The sequence below is a fragment of the Lissotriton vulgaris genome, chromosome 3_1 (assembly GCF_964263255.1).
Source record: "Lissotriton vulgaris chromosome 3_1, aLisVul1.2, whole genome shotgun sequence".
NCBI classification, from domain to species: domain Eukaryota; kingdom Metazoa; phylum Chordata; class Amphibia; order Caudata; family Salamandridae; genus Lissotriton; species Lissotriton vulgaris.
In genome coordinates, this window is record NC_141689.1 from 1,698,350,041 (window position 1) to 1,698,376,855 (window position 26,815).

The window sequence follows — 26,815 nt, forward strand, 5'->3', positions numbered from 1 at the left end:
AGTCAAGAATAACTAGGTCAAAGAAAGTGGAGGAGGAAGGAAAAATGTTGGGGTGACCCTGTAGAGATGAGTGGTATTTTCCAACAGTAACTTTCAGTGGAAATAATGTGGTCCCTGTATTTAGCCCATGCTCCATTGTGGTTGGCCTAAATTTGTCACTGTCCCCGGTCTAGCACGACCAGATGTACAGATGCTTTTAGGCACTATATTTGCTGACAACTTTGAAATGGTATATCCTCTTTTCTACTGACTGAATGTTTGTAGTTCAGATATCTGTCAGGAATCCACATGTGGTCTCTCTTCTGGCTACCACGGGGAATGCCTTTTGGCCTTTACCATCTGGTCACCGCTTCTCGTGGCGATTTCTTTGGAAGCATTGCCATGCAAAGTAGGCAAGCTTACACCATGACTCTGTGTTGTAGACTCACCAACATTGCACGTTGCTCACATCGCTGTCCATAGTGCCCCAAGTACATGCTTTGTTAATTCTCTAGACGTGAAGGATTCTGGTAAATGTGGTGAATGCTATAACATTTTATTTCACGTGTGGATGATGTAACTATTGTTCCCAACAAACTGGGAAAAAACTTACTTAACTCTATAGTTCAACCTCCAGGGGCCACATCCTGTGAAGAGTAACCTCGGACATGAGTTTGATTCAAAATACAAAACTATCACTACACTACCCAGCACTCACTAGATATCAAAGTCTTGGCAGCCGTTCTGGCTCCTGTGGGTATAAAAGCCTGGGTTCAAGAGATGGTGGATGGATCGGCCTGGTGAATGTCTCCCAGTAATTGCATGACACCATCACTCTCCTTGTCTAAATAACAATAAAGGCATTGGGTTGTTTTGAGGAACAGTCTTTTTATTGCCAGGCCTATTCTATCTATCTGGATCACACAACTTACAGTGATCTACTATGCTGGCCTGTGGATAATTTCAATCTAACCTGTTTAGGGGAAAAAACCTAGAAGACATCACTTTTGCACAACAAACAATCAGACTAAGTGGGCTGTCAGCATTTACAGTTGTTACTGCTATCACTGAGCATTCACAATTGACTGTAGGCATACATATAGATGATATCTTGTTAAAATACGTTATGCACTTTAACTTTGTGAAGTGTGGCACAATAAAACTTGTATGCCAGGGGGGCGTGGCTTGGGTGCCGCGCAAGATGGCCGGCTAGGTGCGGAGCTCCGCTACACCGTCAAGCCTCGCAGCGTATTTCCCGATGTGAACGGGAACGTCCTTGAGCCCCGCTGCTGAATTCGACTGACGGAGCCTCGGTGGAGCGAGCGGAGCGGCTTTGCGGCTCTTGAAGTGCCGTTTTCACCTGTCTCCGCGATGTTTCTCCCGCTCCTCACGGAGCCGCCATTTTGAGGTCTCCTCAAGTCCCGGACCTCTACCGTCATAATTCGCCACAACAAGACGTGTCACTGGACACCAACGACCCTGGCAGTGCCGACTTTGGGGGTGAGCAAATTAATTATGTGGTGACTCTCTGCTACGTTTATCTTCTTTTTTCTACACTGAGGCAGATTTGCTCAAGCGCATTGACATAGCGTTTCATCTCTGAGACCCGCTTTTTCTTTTTTGGACGTCTTTCAAATCTCAGCGCTATTCCTAATGCTCCTCCTCATAGCGTTTTGCTAATTTTTTGGGACTTTTCTGTGCATTTCTTTACGCCTCAGCTGCTTCATGACGCACTTCTATTTACTCCCATTCTCACCACCCTCTCTCTTTCAGTTGCCAGCATATTCTCACTCCAATTCCCTGACGCTCTCTTCTACAATTTACAAGCGCTTCCTCAGGAGATAGCTCCACTTTCTCCTCTTCATCTGCTGTATTTTTGGGAACGTCTTGTATCTTATGGCGCTTCACCTCTCAGGGAATTGAGATTAGTTATTGGCACAAGAAGACATTTCTATGGTGAGACTACGTAAACCTCAATTTGTCTTTACATCCTCTGTGAATACTTCGGTGGGTTCTTCATCTGGTACACCTAAATCGAATTACTCTGCAAAAATGTCTTCTCAAAAAACATCTTCGGCTCACCCATCTGCTAGTAAGCCCTCTCCACCTGCTCCATCGGGCAAGCGTCTTAAACAAAATTCTCCTACACCGGAAGATAACCCTTCAACCTCTCCTACTGATCAAATTTTGGAGGAGCTGCGAGCAATGCGTCCCTTTGTTGAAAAGACAAGTACGGATATGCAGCTTTTGAAGGACAAGTCGGAGTCCATGGATGCCCGACTTTCTACTGTTGAGCTACACATCCCTGAGCTTCAATCCAACACGCAACGTATTGTTGCATTAGAAAAGACTGTCCTTTCTCTACAAAAGCATAAAGAAGATTTGGAAAATCGCAATAGGAGGAACAACCTCCGTATTTACAATTTGCCGGAAAATCTTGAGGGTGACAATCCAGTGACTTTCTTTACCACCTACCTGCCGAAACTTTTGGATTTGCCCCCCTCTACATCCATCAGTATACAGAGAGCCCATAGAGTAGGCGCAAGAACAGATTCTTCTTCTAAGCCTCGTGGAGTCATCATCCTATTTTTGAAGTACACAGATCTCCTTTTGATTCTTTCAGCAGCAAGGAACAAAAAACAAGTGACTTGGCAAGGTCAACGAGTTTACTTATCTCAAGATGTCTCTAATGTCACTGCCTCCAGACGTAAGGAGTTTCTAGCTATGCGTCCTTCTCTACGCTCCCTGGGAGCAAGATATGGCCTGTTTCACCCTTGTACTCTCAGAGTCACTTATCAGAATAAGACTTGGTCATTTCAAGATCCTGGGGAACTACGGAATTTTCTCCTTTTACAGAGTGAAGAAGGGATGGACGCCTCCTCCTCTACTCCGAACAGTGGCTGAAATTTGGCTTTTGTTGTCTCCATGTCTTGTTTTCTAGTAGTGTTTCTCTGACTTCATGTACTTCTCTATACTCCTTATCTTAATCTTAAATCTTCTCATCTTGCTTATCTTCTTTCTTCATATCTCTTTTTTGCGTATCTTATATATACTTACTTTCTCTTTCTAATTTCTGGATCTATACTTTATGTCGCATGTTCCGTATGCTAACAATTTTTCCTTTTTTCCCCAGACGGATATGTATCGGACGTTCCCTTCACCATCTTGTTCCATCCTTTGTTCCTTTTTGTGAGGTCTCGGTGTGGTTCTGCTCCTGATCCTGGTCCATCCGTCTTGTAACGCATCACCACCTCCCCACCTTCCCCCTGTGTGTACTTCCCCTTCCAGGTATGTTCAATAAAGTCATCCCTTTGGATTTGTACTGTCTTCTATGCCTTCTCTCTTTTCTTCCTTCTCCTTCTTTTGCTGATCTTCTTTCCCTTTCCCTACCCCTCTCCCTTTTCCCTTTTCTTTTTCTTTTTCATCCTCTACCTATCCTTCCTTCTACCTTTTTGATGATCTTTATGGTTATTACCTCTCTAAAGTTTGAATTACTAAATGTACAGTATGTGTTTGCATTTTTCAATTTTGATCAGTTTACTACTCTTTCACCTTCAAAGTTGTTTCATGGAATGTGAAAGGATTTAATCACCCTATCAAACGGCAAAGAGTACTCTCACACCTATCCTCTTACAATCCTGATATTGTTCTTATTCAAGAAACCCACCTTTCAGATATTGAATGCTTAAAACTAAAGAGATTGTGGGTTGGAACTGTTTTATTCTCCCCTGCTTCTCAAAAAAAGAACGGGGTTGCTATTTTGATTCATAAACGTCTTCAATGTAAAGTATTACTAGAAGAAAAGGATGATGAGGGACGTTGGATTTTGGCTAAACTACTCATTAATGCTATCCCAATTACTGTGTTCAATGTTTATGGCCCTACATGCTTTGACTCCTCTTTTTGGCCCTCCATTACAGCAAAATGTGTTCAATATAAAGATGATTCTTTCCTGTTAGGTGGAGACTGTAATCAGATCATTGATCCCTTTTTAGATCGTAGATCTTCTGTTCATTTTTCTCCTCACAAACCACACAAACAGTTCCTTGACACTATCACTCAGACACATCTTGTGGACTCATGGAGACTCACTCACCCAGATGTTATAGACTTTTCTTTCTTCTCTCCTCCTCATGCTTCTTTCTCTCGTTTGGACTACATCTTTCTATCTTCATCTCTATCTCAACATCTTCTATCCTCTTCTATTGAACCTATTGTTATCTCTGACCATGCCCCTATTATCACTGTATTTGATCTTCTTCCTCCTACTCCCAAATCTTCTCGCTGGCGTTTTAACCCTTCTCTTCTTATTGATCCTCTTTTTTCCTCCTCTTTTCGCTCTTTCGCTTCTGAATTTTTCCAACTTAACTCTAAGCCTGATACCCCTCCTCATGTTCTTTGGGATTCCTTCAAGGCCACAGCCCGCGGTTTTATTATCGATTTTGTCTCTAAAAAGAAGAAAAAGTTCCTTCAAAAGCGTAAAGTCACCCTTGCACACATTAAGTCGCTGGAACATCAATTCTATACCTTTTCTCCTAATCATATGTCTCCTGAACTTCTTAAGGCTAAGATTGCTTTTAACAAACTTACCACGGATTCAGCCTCCTCTTATCTTCTCCGGAGCAGTGCACGATACTATGGAGGTCGCAATAAGTCAGGTAAATTACTGGCTAACTATCTTAAATCGCGTAAGGAACGAACTAACATAGATTCTATCTATTCCCCCTCTAATGTTCTTCTACACACAGATGCAGAAATTCTGGAACAATTTCACTCTTTTTATGAATCTTTATATACACCTGAGAACCCCCCCACCCCAGAGCTTATTCAATCTTATTTTGATAACCTACCTCAACCAGATACCTCCCACCTTAATTTTTCGCCCGTTGATACTGATCTCACTATTTCTGAGTTATCCACTGCTTTATCCTCTCTCACTAAAGGCAAGACTCTAGGACCTGATGGCTTTCCAGTTGAATTTTACCTACATTTTTCCGATCTCCTCTTACCCAAACTTCTCTCTCTTTTTCAGTCTTTTTGTTCTACTGGACTGGCCCAAGGCTCATTTCAGGACGCTACCATATGCCTTATCCCTAAAGAAGGTAGAGACCCTAAGTTTTGTAAGAATTATCGACCTATATCTTTAGTTAATGTGGACTATAAGATTTTTGCAAAATTACTAGCTCTTCGCCTCGACCCGCTCCTGCCACATCTCATCGGAAGAGAGCAATGTGGTTTTGTTAAGGGCCGCCTTACTTCGGACAACTCCAGACTCTTCCTTAATGTTTTAAGTAAGGCCCCCTCACTATCAATTCCCATTGCAGCCATTTCAGTCGATGCTGAGAAAGCCTTTGATCGGGTTGACTGGTCTTTTCTCATGGCTTCCTTGAAATGGCATGGCTCCAGTCCTAAATGTATCTCCTATATTTCTTTGATATATTCTATGCCCAAGGCCTCCGTTCTCGTCAATGGTCACCTCACTTCCCCATTCACACTTCAGCGTGGAGTTCGTCAGGGCTGTCCTCTGTCACCTCCTTTATTTATTTTGGCGCTTGAGCCCTTCCTCACTTCCATACGTAACAATCCCTCCATTTCTGGATTCCCGTATGGTGATCATCATCTTAAATTATCTGCATATGCTGACAATATCCTTTTATTTATTTCAGACCCGGTCACCTCTGTTCCCTCTTTATTAACTGAATTTGAAAAATTCTCTTTGGTTTCAGGTTATAAAATAAATTCTGATAAGACAGAAATTCTTCCTTTAACCAAATTTTGCCTTCCCCACTTCTTCACATCCACCGGCTTTGCTTGGAACTCTAAGAAAATAAAATATCTTGGTGTTCTTTTCTCTAACTCTATCTCCTCCTCTATTCAACTTAACATGAACGCGGTCATCTCTAGAATAGATTCACTACTCTCTTCTTGGAATCCTTTATTTCTTTCTTGGTGGGGTCGTCTTGATTCCATCAGGATGATGATTGCCCCGATTTTGATCTACTTATTATCCATGCTCCCAATCCGTATCCCAGCGTTCTATTTCCGCCGCATCGACTCTGTTTTGTCTAAATTTCTCTGGAAACAGAAAAAGGCTCGTATATCTCTCTCACACCTTCGTAAATCTAAACTTAATGGTGGGACCAATTTTCCAGACTTTCGCCTCTACCATAAGTCCTTCTCACTTCGACAAGCTTCCCGCTGGTTATCACAGGAGATCTCCCCTTTCTCTCCCCTTTGGCTTTCTGTTGAACAGGAATTATTGCTTCCATATTCTTTACAAGAGGTAATTTGTTTTACTTCTAAAGCCCCATGTCTTAACCCCCTCCTATTCAAACACACTTCCTCTCTTTTGCGGCCTTTAGTTTCCTCTGCCTCGGTTTCTCAGGAATCCTTCTTAATATTACCTATCTGGTACAACTCACTCATATTAATACATAACAGACCTATCGCATGGCCCTCGTGGAGAGCGAAAGGTATCATCTGGGTGCGTCATCTTTTTGATGGTTCACCCCCCTACTCGTTTCCTCAATTCCAATCTCAATTCCATTGTCCTCCTTCTTTTGCAAAGAAATTCTTCATACTTATGGAAACTATTCTTGATTGTTATTATTCTCTTCCTTCTGAAGGTTTACCAGCCTCGTCTCCCTCTCTACTTACCGTCCTCTCTACTGTTCCTAAAGCTTCCCTTATTTATCGGTATTTCTCGGCCCCTGACCCGGATCGTCTCAAATCGAAATTGGAATTATCTTGGAAGAAGGACTTGGGTTCCTCATGGTCAACTTCTCTTTGGGACAAAATATGGGCCAGATCCTTGAAGATTTCCCGTACTGCCTCTCTTACTCAGTCCCTATTTTTCTTTTATCACAGACTCTACCTTTCTCCTCTTTCTATTTCTCGCTTTCAATCCAATTCTGTAGCTAATTGTTGGACCTGTAATGCTCCCAATGCAGATCTTCTACACCTCTTCTTCCTCTGTCCCTCAGTTCGCATTTTTTGGACTCAGATATGGTCTCGTCTCTCCCGTATTTTCAGCATCTCTACTCCTTTTTCCACCTCTTTTGTTTTTCTAGGTAGTCTTTCAGACAATCTGGAACTCCCTCCACATTCTCATGGTCTCTTTGATCTTATGCTAGCCCTAGCACTGCAGCACATTGTTTCTAACTGGAAATCCTTGAATACTTTGTCCCTAAGCTGCTGGTGGAATCTAGTATGCCACTCACATAGACTTGATGTTGCTTTTGCCTCCTCCTGCAAACCCTCCAGAAATGTTGAACTCTACTGGTTACCTCTTACTCTATATTTAGATCAATCTGCCAAAAAGTCATATTCTCCACTTTCCTCTGATAATTTCAAACCCCCTTAAACATATGTACTCCTGCTTGTAGTTTATGATGTTTTTCAATTTCACTAATGCAGTTTGTTAGCTTTATTCATGTTTCCTTTTTGCTAAAAGTTCTTATTTCAGGTAATTGCTGAACATTGTGTATTTACTGTACTTTCTGACTGACATTCATTGTGTTTCTATTTTTATTCATTCTTTTATGATATTAGCATGGTTTTATTTCCCTCCCTCCCCCCCCCTCTTTCCCGTAAAATAATTCAAAATGCTTTGCTTTTCATTGTGATATTGGCTACTTCTGTTTAGTTTATCCCAACTTTTAACCTTTCTCTTGTATTTTGCTGATGTCACCTTATTGTAATATCTGATTTTACTCTAATAAAGCTTTCAAACATAAAATAAAACTTGTATGCCATTTATTCCAGGCGCTGTAACCTGGTTCATCCTATGTTTTGAGAAGCCAATTGGGTGTCATAGTAAGGAAGCAAGCGCATCAGTGTCTGACTAGGGTTATAACACGGAGCTATCAATCAAGTTAAATTTGTATATGATTTCTGGATTATGCTAAATAACTGCACTGTTTTTTCTTGAGAAAGGCTATGAATCCTTGAGTGGAAGGTTGCCTAGAAATGTGGATAGAGTCTCTCTGGTGATATTACAGGAGTTTCCTCCTGTGTTAGTATTATTTTAGTTAGTTATTTCAGTTTATTTTTTTAATTCATTGTCATGGTGTGCTGTTTGTTCCAGACCACTTACCCTTGTATTTATCCCAACACTGCGGTGCATACTGATACTCCAGTGGTGACTGTGTGGATGCGAGGGAAAGTCAGTTCATGCTGCCTCCGCAACAGGTAGGTAACAAACTTTGTTGGATAGTAGCCAGTTCTGCAACGCAACCTAGAAGTATCATTTTATTAGTAAAATGTACTTTATTTTTCTAAATTGGTTTGAGATTTTCATTGTGTTGTGTTTTCACTTCATTATTGTTTGTATTCTGCATGAATACATTGCATAGTGCCTCTAGGTAAATCCTGACTGCTTTTGTGCCAAGCTACTAGAAGGTTAAGTACAGGTTCATTTAGTAATCTTTGTGGATCAATCTAACAAGGATTGTAGTTGTTGTGGGGCTTCTACTCCCCTCAAACAATAACCATAATGTCTTAGTTAGCTTTCCTTAAAACATCTGAACATGTGTTTAAAACAACCTGCAAATTTATGGTTGCAAAATAAAATACAAACATCACTGAAATGTGACACTTATGGTTCAGTAAGCTAACCATAACTTGATCCCTGACATGACCTTAAATATTACATTCACATGCATTGACTTCTTTGTTTTGTTTTGTTTCTGTGTATGTGGTTCTTACGTTAGAACCCCTTTTTAGGTGTTATTTTTGCTAAGCTGTAAAAACAAATATAAAAATGTGTATTTTCATAAAAGTTTCTTGACTTCTTCACTTTTTAAAAGTTTGAAAAATGTCCCTTTGATAGTTCTTCCGGTGTTGATTCAAAGCCCAGGAGATAAAATTTATGTTTATATCGTCTGAACAAATTATCTTTCCATGATTGCAATTGATTAAGAAGAACTGCATGTTTTATCTGCTTCCTATTCTGCTTGTTGGAAGACTTTTGGTGTCAGGTTTTCCATCTCCTGTTCCTCCTGTGACTCTATCCACATCTCCAATGGAGAGTACTCATTCAGGTGCATGGACTTGAGTTGTGTAATCATGTTACTATTTCCACATTAGTTCATCCTTACTGATGCCCTAGCTCGACGACATGGGGAAACAAACTGCATGTGACCCTTCAGGCACCAACGTTTTTCAGTCCCACAGGGTAGCTAAAGAATTTCCAGAACAAAGGTATTCTTTCTGTCTAAGATGCAAAATCAGGCCTTGATGTTCGCCATCTTTTCAATATCATCATCATCTTACTGGGTTTAGGAAGAGAGCCCATTTCTTTTCTTCCTGAAGCTTCCTTGCTTCGAACCGCTTCTTGTGATGCCACTGTGCAAAGAGCAGAAACTTTCTTCTCTCAGTGTTGATGAACACAAAGAAAATGGGGGCCTCTAAAGGGTGGGCCCCTTGATTCTAGAGGTTTGATGGGAAAATAAGATTATTTGTATTGTTTGTGACTAGGAGTTTCTTAATTAATACTCAAAACTCACCAATGTGGTGTCAGATTTTAATAGTTCCAAGTGTTAAGCCTTTTGGGAGCCATGGTCCACAAATCACTGGAACCCATTGGAAAGACTAGAAGTCCTGGACCTTTTTGTACATATCATAACACTCTGTGGACTTTGTGCGATGAAAAATTAAGTGGGGCAGCCAAGGCAAATATTGCTTTGGCACTCCATTAATGCACATACATCTGAATGCTTAGTATGAGCAACAGTTCAATGCCAATGATAGAATGAGGGATGCTGAAAAAACAGCTATATCTGAGGCAAATTTGCATGACCACACCCAGCCTGGTGGACATTTCACCAGATGATGCTGTTCACCAGAAACTGAATGAAATAGATCACTGCTATACCACTGGGTCACTCCATTGTTTAGTAATCATGTTGTTACCTCTTCTGGTGAGGAAAGTGCACCAAAACACATCAGGTAGTTCTGTACCACACGTTCTATGGAAAAAAAGTTTTTTCATTTTTATCCAAATTTGATCTTTCCACAATTGATGTTGTATTTTGGGTTTATTACCTCAAAATATAAACAAAAGTTAAAAACTATAAACGTCTTTAAAAACACAAATAAGAAAAAAGTACTAAAATATTCAATGGTTGTTTTAGAATCAACTTTAATGCTTTAAATATAGAAAAAATTATATTGATTGTTTTGTTTGTGAGTAACAGTGATGGAGAGTGAATGAACAACAGAATTGAGGGGTCAATGAAACAGTGAGTAACTGAGAGTCGAAGAGAGCTTTTAAATGAGGGATTGGGTTAGAGAGAGTGTGCAGTAGGGATTGGATGAAGGACCAGGGACAAAATCTTCTGTGATTAGCTAACATTCGCTACACACAGCCTTCCCCTGTGTGCAGCAAGTGTGGAGAGTAGAACCTAGCCTCTACTGTTAACTTTCTGCAAGTGACCAGCCTTCACTGCAGCAAAAAGGGTGGGCCTCAGAGCCTAGCCTCAGGACAAGCCCTGCAGCCCACTCTAGGTGGGTATCCAACCCACGCTTCACACAGCCTTTAGCTGCTGTTATTGCAGGCAACTAGAAGGGCCTGTCCTTGAGACAGTCCTGTTTCCAATCCTTCAAAGGCCTGAACCCCTTTTGAGTACAGCTCTTAGCCATCTGCTGCATGGGTGAGCCACAGGCAAGGCCCTGCTTTCCACACACAAGTGATCACATCTGTGCAACACCTTGATCAGTGGGCGTGGGCCCCAAGGCCTGGCCATTCATATATGTAGCCTGGGTGGACTGATATTAACTCACCATCTGTGGACAGACTGTGGACAGGCATTTTTCCACAATGCACAGCCTTCAACAGTTCGCAGTAAGGGTGGACCACAGGACCTTGCCTCTGGATAGGCCATACTATCCAATCCTCCACAGGCAGATGCATGACCACACAGTTGCACACAACCTTTGGTCATGAAGAGCACTAGTGGAATGTAGAACCTGGCCACTCACCAGACACTGTGATCCACCCTCTGAGGGTGGGACTGTCTCTAGACAAAGATTTCTACAATGCACACTGGGGGTGGGCCACAAGAGCTGTCCCTTGTCCAGGCCCTCTAACCAACCCTCCACAGGCATTCAGCCCCCTACTGCACTTGGCTCCAACCAAGCCCTGCAACCCACTCTCTGATGGTGGGTGGGTGGATTATTGACACCCACTGCACACAACTTTACCCACATGAATTCGTTGTGGGACACATGTTTTGGCCACTGGTCATGCTTGGAAACCCATGCTTTACAGGCAGACTTACCCCTGCCCTACTGAACACAGCCCTCGGCTATCAGCTGTGGGGATGTGCCACACTCTTCCACCAGGTCCTGAGACACACGCTCTGTGGAAGGGCAGGCCCTGCTGCATATAACCTTCAATCATGCCTGACATGAGTGGACCACAGTGTTTGACACCTTAAGGACCTAGTTCTTGCCTCCCATTTTATGGATCAGCATGAAACTTGCTCTGAAGTATCCAAAGGGGAAGTGCTTCTTTTTGTGAAGTGTTCTGTCAAATCGTCAACCAACGTGAAAATTATTAAGAAAACAAATAAAAATGACTTTCCTATGGATACTTTGACCTAACTATAACTACACTGGTGCTATAGGAAAGCTAAATAACCTGCAAATTAATTCAGCACTGAGAATTACAGGAAAAAATTCAGACTTAAGACCTCGTTACTCGGAAATACAACTTTTACACCACAGGCATTTACAGGCCTAAGATTTCACTTTTTCATGAATTTTCATCTTGCAAACTTTTTCTGATTTGAGTTTTTCAAAACCAGTCCACCAAGAGGATTAAAGCAATGTTGTAGCCAAAACAAAACATTATATTTGCTCAATCATCTTCAAACTGGAAGAACTTTGTTCAGGATTTTACATAACGAGATATGCTGCAAAGTTATCGAGTTAATCCTCAGCTTTAAAAGCTGCTCAGAATTGTTTTTTAATATGGAAAAATCAATTCATGCAAATAAAATACCCCTGGCTTGAATGAAAGAAAAGACAGCTCCACAGTGCAGGAGTAAAAACTAGTATTGTGTTGAGGGCGTTATGTTGAATTCAAAGCTGGGTCAGACAACGCATTCAGCCCTGAAAGTAGCTGCCTAGCCTGCAGACTAACAAGAAAATGCCAGAGTGGCACAATGGCAATTCCTGCAAAAACAACAGTTGATGGACAGAATGCAGAACAATGTCATACATTCACCCCAGTACAGAGATCTGGGCCTAAATCCATCGTTTTTTTGCACTTCACACCACCCCAGTTCAGACATGGCCATATGCAAATCAGCCTTGACCCTGTGCCTCCTGGGAACAGTCCAGCCTGAACTGCCAAGCCATGTCTTTCCTGGACCGGAATCAAGCATCCTAGGACCGGTTTCTGGCTATCAGCCGGCTTCAGCCAGGATAGCTTGACTCCCGTGGTGTGGAGAGCATGGGACTCATGTCTGGCAGTTCCTGTCATGAAAAACACTATTCCCTCTTTTTTAACATTGACAATTGATTGATATTTGCATTAGGGCTTCTGGTTGGATGTGCAGAGAGACTCGTGTGCTATTAAAAGATCTGAGCACAGGTGTGAATTTGAATGGCTCGATGCATATATTGTGTGAGTTTTCAAAATCTTTTCTTTAACATTTGCTAAAGTTATGAGTATGTTTGTTGATTGATTGGAGTAACTAACGGGTATAGTTACAAGGGCTTTATCTCAGCTTTTTTGGCTTAAAAAGCCAAAAAAGCAGAGATAAAAATATCATCCTATTTACAAGAGGGTGCTAACATGCATAATCGCAGGTTAGCACCCTTTTGCACTACGCCTACCTTTGCATCACTAATGAGATGCAAAGTGGGCGTTCCTGACATACACTACATGTCAGGACATCAATAGCGCGGCTTTGCGCTATCAGCAAGGATGCCCTCGCATTTAACCCCTTCCTTGCGTGGGTTATTCCCCTGCTGTGCTGGGGGAGGGGGGAACGCACAGCACCCGCATGCTCATGGCGAGCTCAGCTCCTCATGAGGCACGGTGCTCCTGTGCTCATGACGAGCTGAGCTCCTCACAAGTGCATTCGCTCCCGTGGAACGATCAGCACAGCAGGGGAATTCTCCCCGCACCTGAGCGTTCCACGGGCCATGACGAGCTGAGCTCGTCATGAGCACCGGAGCGCCATGGCTCCTGAAGAGCTCAGCTCGCCTTGATCATGGGAGGGGTAAAGCAGACTTTAGTTTTTGGAGAAAACTGCTGTTTTCTCCAAAAACTAACGTCTGCTAAATTCTTGAAAACCAGCGATGTTCCCTGCAAACGGGAGATAACCTCGCTATCTCTAGAATTTTTATAGTCAGTAACGCGTTGTTAATTACGCGCTACCAGGGCAATAGGAAGAATAGATAGCCTGATGTAACGGTCTAGTGTTTCTGCCTTCGGGCAGAAAGCCAGAAGCACCACTTAACATTGTAACACTCTCTGGCCAGGCGTGGCCAGAGAGCTTAAATAAACGGGCCGGGGTCACTCGAGGCTTCCGGTCCCTACCAGTGGCATACTGTATGATTGTCTCTCATTTCATCTCTCTGATTATATAGGCCCCATTACAGTGGCTCTTCCAGGCTGTCCTGAGTCTGTGCCCTGGACCCCGACACTGGTGACGAAGGTGGGATGCAGGTGAAGGAACAGCGTGAAGGACCGTGATCCCTGCTGGTGAAGGTGCTGAGGAGTAATGGCCGAATACAGCGAAGGACCGGCCGCGCCTGCACTGAACTGCCGAAGGAGAAGAGGAATCCCCCACTGTGGGGCAGCGGCAGTGAAGCAGGAGTCGGTGAGCTGTGCTCCGAGCAGAGAGCAAAGCTTACCGGTGGCTCCAGCGTGCACCTGGACGAAGCAGCGAGGCCCGCAATGAGAAGGGAGGTGCACGCATGCGCACTGGGCGAATTGGAACCAAGCGCGTTCCAGGAGGCGCGGAGGCTGCGCTCTGAGCAAACGGCCCACCCGATAATTTTGCACAGAAGGCCACAACACTAAACACGTGCCAGCACTGATAAGACGCCAGAAAGAGCACTAGGGAATGCAAAGGAAGCCTACAAGCCAACAAGCATTGGCAGAAGCAACAGCACCAACAAGCATTGGTAAAGGCAGCAAGACAGGACTGGTGCACGGAGATCAAACACCACATAAGTAGCACTGGCCGAGCAGTCAAATGTACCAGTTGATATAGCAAAGGAATACACAATTCATCACTGCTACCTCTCAGCACATCATGTCGAATCAACCTGCACCAACAGCGCCTCAACAAAAGGCGGCACAACCAGCACAACCGCCCCCACCGTCAGCACATTCACAAATTCAAGCGTTGCCCCCGTTCAGTGAGCTGATCGATCCATCAACCGCATCACCGAGGTGGGCAGTATGGATTGGGCGCCTGAACTATTATTTCATCGCAACCCGTGAGACCGACGAGGCAGTTAAAAGGTCATTACTCCTGCATTTTGGGGGAGACGAAATCTACAAACTATTCGTGCATCTCCCGAACACTGGCACGGAAAACGACTATGATGCTGCAGTCAGAGCTTTAAATGCCCATTTTGATCCCCAGCCTAACCCTCACTATGAACGGTTCAAGTTTCGAAAATCCAGGCAAAGAGAAGGGGAGACAATGGACGCTTTCCACGCATGGCTCAGAGAGCTGGTGAGCACGTGCACTGAAGATGATAAAGCCAAGGAGGTCACGGCGCAACTCATCCAAGACTGCCGCAATAAACCATTAAGGACACTCATACTTCGACAACCACGCACCACCCTAGAGGAGATTCTGCTGCTTGCGCGGTCACATGAGCTATCTGACGTTCGAGCGACGGCAATGGAGGCCGCGCTCAATCAGCAAGCGGACACACATACACATGTGAAAACTTAGCGGGTAGACGCCATCTGCACACCAACTCGGAGCGGACGAGGGAGGTGGCCTGCCAGAACAACGCGACGCGCCCTGTGTGGATATTGTGGGAGAGAGGAACACAACCCAGACAGCTGCCCAGCGAGAGGAAAAACGTGTTCCAAGTGTGACCGTCCTGCTAACCACAGACACGGCTGCTCCTCCACGCTGCTCCCGACCTGCCTCCCCTATCAGCCTGGTATCGTAGCTCACCCAGCTGCTTGCACTCTCCGCTAATATTAATTGTGATCGCTTTGCAGGACCGCTTAGCGCTGCTACTCTTTTACTTAATTGTTTTTACTTAACCAGCTCACATTGTTGGAGCGCTCTATTTGTTAACACCGCTGCTAGCAATTAATTTATCCCACATTGCAGGACCACTCGTACTGCACACATCGCTGCTATTGATTTAAGCTTCTCTCACTGCACGACCGCTTTATTGAAAAAATCGATCTCACTCATCTAGGCTACTCACATAGCAATATCGTGTATTTTATAATTAATGCCCGCCTGCTAGGTAGCTGCTGAGATTATTGTGCCATCGCTGTGTTGCCTTGACTGACTTTATATTTTGTGTCCTTTTGGCACACTTTGCCTGCTGGCTCCGTCCCGCCGGCCATTTTGTTGTTGTTGTTATTATTGTTGTCGCCCTGCACGAGTCTCCGCCCCGCTCCCGCCTTCCCAGCTGACCCGCCCTCCCACTGAGGTTATCAGGCCCGCGCTGCGTTGATCGCGCTGTGACCGTCCTGCTAACCACAGACACGGCCGCTCCTCCACGCTGCTCCCAACCTGCCTCCCCTATCAGCCTGGTATCATAGCTCACCCAGCTGCTTGCACTCTCCGCTAAGATTAATTGCGATCGCTTTGCAGGACCGCTTAGCGCTGCTACTCTTTTACTTAATTGTTTTTACTTAACCAGCTCGCATTGTAGGAGCGCTCTATTTGTTAACACCGCTGCTAGCAATTAATTTATCCCACATTGCAGGACCGCTCGTACTGCACACATCGCTGCTATTGATTTAAGCTTCTCTCACTGCACGACCGCTTTATTGAAAAAATCGATCTCACTCATCTAGGCTACTCACATAGCAATATCGTGTATTTTATAATTAATGCCCGCCTGCTAGGTAGCTGCTGAGATTATTGTGCCATCGCTGTGTTGCCTCGACTGACTTTATATTTCCTGTCCTTTTTGCACACTTTGCATTACTTTGCCTGCTTGCTCCGTCCCGCCGGCCACTTTGTTGTTGTTGTTATTATTGTTGTCGCTCTGCACGAGTCTCCGCCCAGCTCCCGCCTTCCCAGCTGACCCGCCCTCGCCCCTCCCCTTCTACCATCCACATATGACAGATGCATTTGCGCGCAGCGGTCGCGCCGAAGGTGCGCCAAAGGTAAGCCCGTCTACGCCCGTCCGCTCCTGGACCGCGCCCAGTGCCAGACCCCCTGGTGCACGCAATGCCCATCCCTCCCGCATTACATACGACGCCACCACCCTCATAGCCCTAAACATCGGCCGTCTACCCAACTGCGCCCAAGCCGCTCCTGGACTCACCCATGGACCCTTCTCCTGCTACTCCTGCAAGTTTGACGGCACCAAGAAAAACTCCTCTTCCACGAACACCAAACAGAGATCTGACACCAACCACCTAAAATGCATTCTGCTCAACACCAGCTCTATCCACAGACACGTCATTGACCTCTGGAACCTGCTAGACACCATCGCTCCGGACGTAGCCTTCCTAACAGAAACATGGATGAACGCCTCAGCAGCCCCAGACATCACCATTGCCATCCCGGAAGGATACAAAATCATCCGTAAGGACCGCACCGACCAAACAGGAGGAGGCATCGCTATCGTCCATAAGAACTCCATCCGCATCTCTACCAGCTCTGACGTTAACCTTACCAGCGCCGAACACCTTCACTTCCAGATCCACACCGATCCCAAGACCACACTCAGAGGCACCCTCCTCTACCGACCTCCAGGATCCCGTGCACAATTCAGCGACGACATTACTGACTTTATCACCCCACACGCCCTCCCCTTCGAGGAATACATTCTCCTGGGAGACCTCAACTTTCACCTGGAAAAGAGCAATGACAGCAACGCCACCACCCTTCTGGACAATCTCGCCAACCTCGGACTCAAACAACTTGTCACGACCTCCACCCACATCGCAGGTCACACACTCAACCCTATCTTCTCCTGCAGCAAACATGTCTCCTTCAGTCACACCACAACTCTACATTGGACGGACCACAGCTGCATTCACTTCACCTACAATAAGACCACAACTCACAACCATCCTCAACCTACTCTACGAAGAAACTGAAACAAAATCACCACCGACCAGATCTCCTCATCGCTGCTTCAAAACCCCATTGTCCACTCCTCAAACTCCGACCAAGCAGCCATTAACTTCACCCAATGGCTATCCAACAGCGCTGACCTCCTAGCACCGTTGAAAAAACGTCAAATCTAACTAGGCAGCAAAAACGCCTCCTGGTTCAACAATGATCTTAAGAAATCAAAGAAACTCTGTCGCTCCCTCGAGAAGGCCTGGAAAAAAGACCGTACCAACAGCACCAAGGACGCCTTCAAAAACGCCACCCGCATACACCACCAACTGATCCGGACTGCAAAGAAAGCTGCATTCAAAGATCGACTAGACAACAACGCCCACAACAGCAAGGAATTATTCAACATCGTCAAAGAGTTTACCAACCCCTCAGCCAACTCCAACGATATCACCCCCTCTCAAGCCCTCTGCGACTCCCTAGCTTCGTTCTTCCACAACAAAATCGCAGACATCCACAACAGCTTGGACAACCAATCCGAGACCAACCCACTCTACCTTCTGCCACACCTGCACCCCTCTTGAACATCCTTAACCACTGGAACCCAATCTCCACTGAGGACACCATCCGCCTGATGAACTCCATCCACTCAGGATCCTCCACTGACCCATGCCCTCACCACATCTTCAACAAGGCAGATTCCATCATAGCACCACACCTCCGAGACGTCATCAACTGCTCCCTCAACTCCGCCACCTTCCCGGAAAGCTGGAAACACGCAGAACTCAGCGCCCTTCTGAAAAAACCCACAGCTGACCCTACCGAACTCAAAAACTACCGCCCCATCTCGCTCCTTCCATTCCCAGCCAAAGTCATCGAGAAAGCTGTCAACAACCAGCTCTCCTCCTTCCTCGAAACCAACAAATCCCTCGACTCTTCACAGTCCGGCTTCCGGGCCAAACACAGCACGGAGACCGCCCTCATCGCAGCAACAGATGACATTCGAACTCTACTGGACAACGGAGAAACAGTGGCCCTCATTCTACTCGACCTCTCCGCCGCTTTCGACACTGTCTGTCACAGCACCCTCATACAACGCCTCACCAACATCGGAATCCAAGGAAAAGCACTGGAATAGATCACCTCATTCCTCACCGGAAGAACCCAGAGAGTCCGCCTCCCACCATTCAAGTCAGAGGCCTCTGAAGTCATCTGCGGCGTACCACAAGGATCCTCACTCAGCCCCACCATCTTCAACGTATACATGAGCCCCCTCGCGGCCATCGCACGCCAACACAACCTCAACATCATCTCCTACGCTGATGACACCCAACTGATCCTCTCACTCACCAAAGACCCTAACACCGCCAAAACCAACCTACATGAAGGAATGAAAGAAGTAGCCGAGTGGATGAAGCATAGCCGTCTGAAACTGAACTCAGACAAAACAGAAGTCCTTATCTTAGGAACCTCCCCCTCCGCCTGGGATGACTCTTGGTGGCCAGAGGCCCTTGGAAAAGCACCCATCCCGACGGACCACGCACGGAACCTGGGCGTCATCCTAGACTCCTCACTCTCGATGACCAGACAGGTCAGCGCCGTCTCATCATCTTGCTTCAACATTCTTTGCATGCTCAAAAAAAACATTTCGCTGGATCCCCACCGAAACCAGAAAAACGGTCACCCATGCACTGGTTACAAGCCGCCTGGACTACGGGAACACCCTATATGCCGGTACCACCGCAAAACTCCAGAAAAAACTCCAACGCATCCAGAATGCATCAGCCAGACTCATACTAGACATCCCGCCTGCCTCCTGTTCTGAAGTCTCAGGGACACAAAGACTTCACCCCAGCTCCCTGAACTTCCTTGATGGGAGTTCTGACCTGCCAGGAGGTGCCTATCATTGCTCCGGACCTTTAGAGGTTGTTCTGGCTGTTGGGAGCTGGAAAAGCAACGTAACGACAAGAAGCGCAATGCATCCATACTTGTTTCCGAGGCATCACTAAAGAATTTGATGCAGTGCCTGCCCGTGGCTCGGGAAACCACTGCACGCCACATCGAGTGCACCGGTCTCCGAAGTCCGAGATCTCTGCACTGATTCTGAAGCAAGCCCTGCGGTGCAGCTGCAAGAATCCACGCATCATTCCGGATCATCGCATCGCATCGAGGCGCTGGGTCTGTTGCATCATAGGGGGATACAGTAAGAAACTGACGCATCACCTCCCCATGCAGTAAGAAACTGACACATCACCTCCTCTCCGATAAGGAACTAGCACATCGCTTCCCTGCGCAGCACTATGGAACCAACTCATGACCTCTCCTGGAGCAAGGAACGGATGCATCACCTTCCCTGAGTGTAAGGAACCGACTTATCACCTTTCCTGGGACCCTTTTTTGTGTGTGCTCGACTCATCCAAGGTACTCAGTGTGAAAAGTGTTGCATGTGAAATTTACTTTGAGGAGAACTATTTCTACCTTTTAAAAGTCATATTTTGATTACTGTATTGTGGATTTTTGTTGTTTTGGTCTTGTTTGGTTTAGATAAAGATTACTTATTTTCCTAAACTGGAGTGGTGTCCATTTGTAGTGTTTTCACTATATGTGTTCACAAATGCTTTACACACTGCCTCTGAGATAAGCCTGTCTGCTCGTGCCAAGCTACCAAGGTGGTTAGCAGGGGCTGTGTTAGAAGTGTATTCCCCTTACCCTGACTAGGAAGAAGGGTCCCTACTTGGACAAAGGTTCCTTCCTCTGCCAATGAGAGACCCCCATTTCTAACAACTCTGTATTGTGTTGTATGGATGTAGGCCACTTAAGTTAAAGGCAGAGTAATGATTTCACTAACCAGCGGAATGTCTTTTGTTTGCTCTTTATAGAAAAATTTGATAAATTAGAAAGGGGTGTGATCGTTTTCTGTAGACAGAAATAATATAATTTAGTGGGATACATTTGGAAAATAATGTTGTGCACCTTGAATATCAACCCCAAAAAATCGATGGGACACAATATTGAGGGCAAAAGAATGAAACAAATTATTGACAGGTAACTAGTCTAGATTTTCTATACCTAACTCCACATATTTGCACGCATGCAGTACATGTATCTTCATGATACTTATACATAAAGTTAATAATGACAAATCTATACTCCCCTACATGCCCTTACTTTTTCATATTTCTTCCTTTGATATTCTGTCCTCAATGTTCTTGCACCACAATAATCTGTGGGTTAATATTCATCAGTACAATATTTAATAAATAAATCAGTTTCACATTGTCATTTACATGTTGATGGATTGTCCGCTGATCCATCAAACGGGTAAACACCATGGCATTCCCAACCCTTGGGGAAGACTGCCTGCCGTACCAAGAGGTTCACCCTTTGACTAGCGGGGATCTCTGTGCAGTAAAGAGAGCTGTGGAGACTACCATCCCTGCACTGCTGATTGGGCAACACGTTTAAAGAGTTCCTTTGCCAAACTTTTTAAATACAAAAATATACATGGGAAGTGTGTTTGCAAAAAGGAACCAATCTGCATGACATTTCTTCCTAATGTATGTGAGTCATTCTGCATGTTTCCTACCCATGTCCACACTGCATTGCATAGCAAACACGGGAAGGCAAAATTATTGAAAATCTCGCTGCCCTCAAAAGATTGAAGTAATGCCACTATGGCCCACTGGCCCAGGGACAGATAGACTTCTATGTCATAGATTTCCATCAGCGCAGCAAATGGATATTCTACCACTAGTAAAGTAGACATTTACCCACCTTTAAACAGGGTGGGGAACTGCTGGTCTGACAGGGAAGCTGGATGGTCACTTGCGAGCATTTCTTTCACTACATAATAGTCCGCAATGGATTATGTAGAGTCTTAAAATAAGCAAAGATTAGCAAGCAAGATTTCTCACACCAGTCAGGGATGGGTGAGACAAATTAGTCCATTTTATTTCAGCTTATCCCAAGGGCAATTCTTCCCAGTTTTGCAGAGCCACTGATGCAGAATATTGCTTTCAGAGGTTTAGGTATTTCAAGGAAAAAGTTGGCCATTCTCAGCATTCTCGAGGCAGATGTAGGGAGAAAGTAAAAATAGAGAAGATGATTTGGCTTTCAATGTTCTGCAGGAAAAGTGAAGTGTAAATAGAAGTGTCATCAAGACTGATGCTGGATACATGTACAGGTAGGTTTATTGGTGTAAAGCAGGAAGACACTCGAAGTACAGAGAAGCAGTGGTGCATTAAATAAGGTGTGAACCAGTTAAGTGCAGAACAACTGATGCAGAGACATCGGAGGATACCAAGCAGAGTGAGGTGTTTCACAGTTTGTAATTGTAAGAAATTGGAGTATTAGTTGAAAGGAAGTGAGAATCCTCATCAAATAATAACAATGATGTTAGGGTAAACGGCTATATTCACTAAACAAACTTGCGCTTAACCCTCTAGTAGCTCAGCATAAAGCAGCCAGGCTTAACTTTGAGGCAATGTGTAAAGTAGATAGCCATTAACCAAACAATAACAATGTGAAAACGGTAAACAGTCAAAATATAGAGTAAAAAATATCGAATGGACATAATATAGACATCCAAAATATCGTTTTTGAGGAAAGTAATGTAATATCGAATGTTAAAAATATAGACAGTTAAAATATCGAACCATATAACATAGGTTATTAAAATTATCGAATTTTTAATAATATCGACATTTTTATAGTGTTTTTATGGTATTATATGTGTAAAAAGTGTGTATTTATGTTATAATATATTTCAATTAATGAATTTAGTTTTTTGAATTTTTGCGTAATTTAATTCTGTAGCGGGTTGTGGGTTATAGGGGAATAGGGTGGGAAGTAATTTTATTATAATTAAATAAATATGTAAATTTATTTATTGGTATTTATTTTTAATTAGTTGTTAATTAATTTATATTTGGTAATTAATAAAATTCTAATTGGCAATTAATTTTAATTAATTGATTAATTGCTAATTATGTTAATTTTACTAATCTATTTTCTGTAGCGGGTTGTGGGTTTATAGGGGAATTGGGTGGGAAGTAATTTATTTATAAATAATGAAATATGTAAAATTATTTATTGGTATTTATTTAGAATTAATTGTTAATTAATTTTTTATGGGTAATTAATTACATTTTAATTGCCAAATAATTTTATTTAATTGATTAATTGCTAATTATGTTAATTTTACTAATTTATTTTCTGTAGTGGGTTGTGGGTTTATAGGGGAATAGGGTGGGAAGTAATTAATTTATAGTTAATTAAATAATTCAATGTATTTAATTGTATTTAATTTGAATTAATTGTTAATTGATTTTTAATTGACAATTAATTGTTAATTTGTAATTAATTTGTATTAATAGGTAACTAATTGTAATAATTAAATTTAATTTGTAATGTTAATATATTAATTATTATATTATTTTAAATTGGTAATTACTATTAATTAATTTTTTATAGATATGTTTTTTAAATAATATATGAAGTATTTACTTTCCCTACTGTTGCACTCTCTGGAGTGTGAATAGTAATTTTTACCCCTACGCTATCCAACGCTTTCCCTACTGTTGCATTCTTTGGAGTGGGAATAGTAATTTTAACCCCTACGCTATCCAACGCTTTCCCTACTGTTGCACTCTTTGGAGTGGGAATAGAAATCTTAAACCCTACGCTATCCAACGCTTTACCTACTGTTGCACTCTTTGGAGTGGGATTAGTAATTTTTAACCCTACGCTATCCAAAGCTTTCCCTACTGTTGACTCACTGGAGTGGGAATAGTAATTTTTACCTCTACGCTATCCAACGCTTTCCCTACTGTTGCACTCACTGGAGTGGGAATAGTAATTTTTACCCCTACGCTATCCAACGCTTTCCCTACTGTTGCACCCACTGGAGTGGAAATAGTAATTTTTACCCCAACGCTATCCAACGCTTTCCCTACTGTTGCACTCTTTGGAGTGGGAATAGGAATTTTAATCCCTACGCTATCCAACGCTTTCCCTACTGGTGCACTCTTTGGAGTGGGAATAGTAATTGTTACCCCTACGCTATGCAACGCTTTCCCTACTGTTGCACTCTCTGGAGTTGGAATAGTAATTTTTACCCCTACGCTATCCAACGCTTTCCCTACTGTTGCACCCACTGGAGTGGGAATAGTAATTTTTACCCCCACGCTATCCAACGCTTTCCCCACTGTTGCACTCACTGGAGTGGGAATAGTAATTTTGACCCTCCCGCTATCCAACGCTTTCCCTACTGATGCACTCACTGGAGTGGGAATAGTAATTTTTACCCCTACGCTACCAACGCTTTCCCTACTGTTGCACTCTTTGGAGTGGGAATAGTAATGTTTACCCCTACGCTATCCAACGCTGTCCCTAATGTTGCACTCACTGGAGTGGGAATAGTAATTTATACCCCCACGCTATCCAACGCTTTCCCTACTGTTGCACTCTTTGGAGTGGGAATAGTCATTTTTACCGCTACGCTATCCAACGCTTTCCCTACTGTCGCACTCATTGGAGTGGGAATAGTAATTTTAAAACTCTTGCTATGCTACGGTTTTGTAGTCGATATTTTGGAGTCAATATTTTAAATGCCTATAATTTTTTAGTCGATATTATGTCAGTGATCCGTGAAAACACAAAAATCTCAAACCAATTAAAAAATATATATAATGAATGAATAAAATTACACCAAAAATTTAAAAATTCAATACATAGAACCAGAGATGGTTTCCAATACAAATTGTGCCAAAAGGCACAAAGTGCCAATTGCGGTTATCTGCTCATTCTAGACTGGGTCAAAATCTAAAGTTATTATCAAATGTGGTGGAGTACTGGTCAGATACAGGAACCAGGCTCGTCCCGGGGAAAGTTTACGTTCGGACTTAGAAATCTTTATGGAAAAAAGGAATCTCTGATGAGTTATCAGTGGGGCAAGCTTTATGAGAGACTGGGTCAATGACAGCAGGTTGCTAAACAGGAAGTCTTGGTGCGCTCATAGACTAAGGTGGGAACGCTCTAATGTGTGTACCAAGGAATGCCCCAATAATGACTCAGCATCCGTCCAATACAGCCTGTATGAAAGCACTCCATTTGGCATGATTACTCCCTACTTTTTGACTGAATGTGAACTGAGTTCCTGCTAACCAGGTTACAAGTGCCTGTGGGGCATATTATCAAGCACGTTGTTAACATTGTCGTCGATTTAGCGGCAGAAAACTGCTGCTAAAGCGACAATAATGGGCTTGATAATACGCCTTAGAGAATTCCCATAGAAGCCCATGTTCACACCAGAACATGGGCTTCTATGGGAATTCACAAGGCCGTATTTTCAAGCCCATTATCGCCGCTTTAGCTGTAGTTTTCTGCCGCTAAAGCAGCGATAATGTTAACTCTGTTTCTTGATAATATGCCCCTGTGCTTTTTCTGTGAACTACCTTTGTTCCCACAATTGACACACCTCTGGTACACATATAAGTCCCTTGTTAAAGGTACCAGTGGTACCAAGTGCCTTGTGACCAGAGAGGATCTCTATGGGCGGCAGCATGTATTGTCCCACCCTTAGAGACCCCTTACCAAACACATGCACAGTGCCACTGCAGCCTGCATCTTTTAGTGAAGATAAAAGTGAAGAGTTGACCTGGCACAAATCCCTTTGTGCCAGGCCTACCTGCACTGCAAGAGACATAGACATGTCACCCCATACAGCAGGCCTTATAACCCTAAGGCAAGGTGTTCTATGCCTCATGTGAGGGCATACCTGCATGAGTAGATATGCCTCTATAATGTCTAAGCCCAGTAATAGACATTACAAGTGCACAGTGAAGCCATACTGAGTACATGGGCCTGCAGCTTGTCACTGCGAGTTCCACAAATCCATGATGGCTTCACTAAATTCTAAGATGCTTGGTACCAAACATCTCAGATTAATGAGCCCACACTAATGCCAGTGTTGGATTAATTAATAAATACACTCAGAGGGCTTCTCAGAGGTGACTGGTCTGCACTAGCCTGCTACCTCTAGACCTGTATCTGACCCCCTTAGGAGGGAGCGTTTTGCTCTTGTGGGTCAGAATCAAAGCCTGCTCTGGGTGGAGGTGCTTCACACCTACCCCCAAGCAGGAACAGCATAAAATGGCAATGAGCCTCAAAGACTTCATGCCCATTGTTATGCTGACTGGGCCTCTCCAGCTAGTGGAGATGCCCGCCCCCTGACCAAGCCCCACTTTTGGTGGCAAGATCAGTAGAAAAATTAGTAAACAAGGTAGGTGTGTCCCATCTGAGCCAGGACCACCTTAACAGTGCCCAGAGCTGAAGTGACCCCCTCCTTTGAAAATGCTCCATATTATTTTGGAGGATTCTAGTCAATACATTTAGGCGTATGTCACCTCCCCAGAGGGAGGGAGTACACCTACAAAGAGTGGAGTCACCCTAAAGGTAAGTGGCCCATTGGTTACTACCTTCTAGCCACTGTAATACCCCTAAATTGAGTATTTAGGAGCACCTTGGAACCTTAATCCTCAGACTACCGGTGATCTACGAGGAAGAGGACAAAGAAGAGCCGTGCAACAGTGAAGACACCAACTGACCTTGCCCCACCCCTTCCGGCCTATCTGCAGTCCTCATAGACCTTGCTGCTGAAGAGCCACTTGTCCCGTAGCCCAGTGACCTCTAGAACACTGGGAGAACTGCCTGCCATCTAAAAGACTCCTGATCTCCAACAGACCTGTCCAGAAGAAAACCAAGGTTAAAGACCAAAGCTCTGCCTGCAGAACCGTGCAGTCAACCACCTCTGCACCCAATGACCATTGGCCGAGTCCAATAGGGTCACTGATCCAGAAAAGGTTCCCCATCGATCCTGAGCAAGAATCCCTCATTGCTTGATCCCTGCCGGGCTCCACTTCGATGCCTGCAGCCTCTGAACTACAACCCCCCACCTCGACTCCACTGGTAAGCTGATTTCCAACGCCAAAGGACAACCCTGCACCTGGAGCCCCTGGGCTTTGAGGAGCTCTACAGATGGTGTTCCGACACTCTAGAACAACCCAACTTACCTGAGTAGCTTTAGGCTCTTTCGGTGTAGGTCTGGTGCTGCCCAGTGGACCCCCTGTGCTTACCTTAACCCTGGAGACTGGGTTAACAAACCGTTCTCCTTAACTGTAAGTAGTACCACTTTCATTGCCCCCTTTCTCCACTGGATATCATTGCCACCAGAATCCGAGTTTGACCTCAGCACCTGGCCGCCCCTCGCCACCAATGATCCAGTGAGGTCACATACCTAAACTTTTTCAGGGATTAATTCTTCATCCAACAGCTCAATATCATAAATTGTTTACTTACCTGCATACTCCCAAAGGAAAACATTGTACTGGTTGAAAAATGCACTGTGTGCACATTTTACATTGAAAAACAATGATATTGCAAAACCTAATTTACTGCAACATAGTATCTTTGGTTCTTTAAAATAAATGTGCTAAAAGTATTTTTACAAACAATTGGTGTCAGATTTAGTCATTGAGTGTGTGTAATTATTTCTTGTCTGTGTGTGTACAATAAAGGTTAGAAATGGGTTCAAC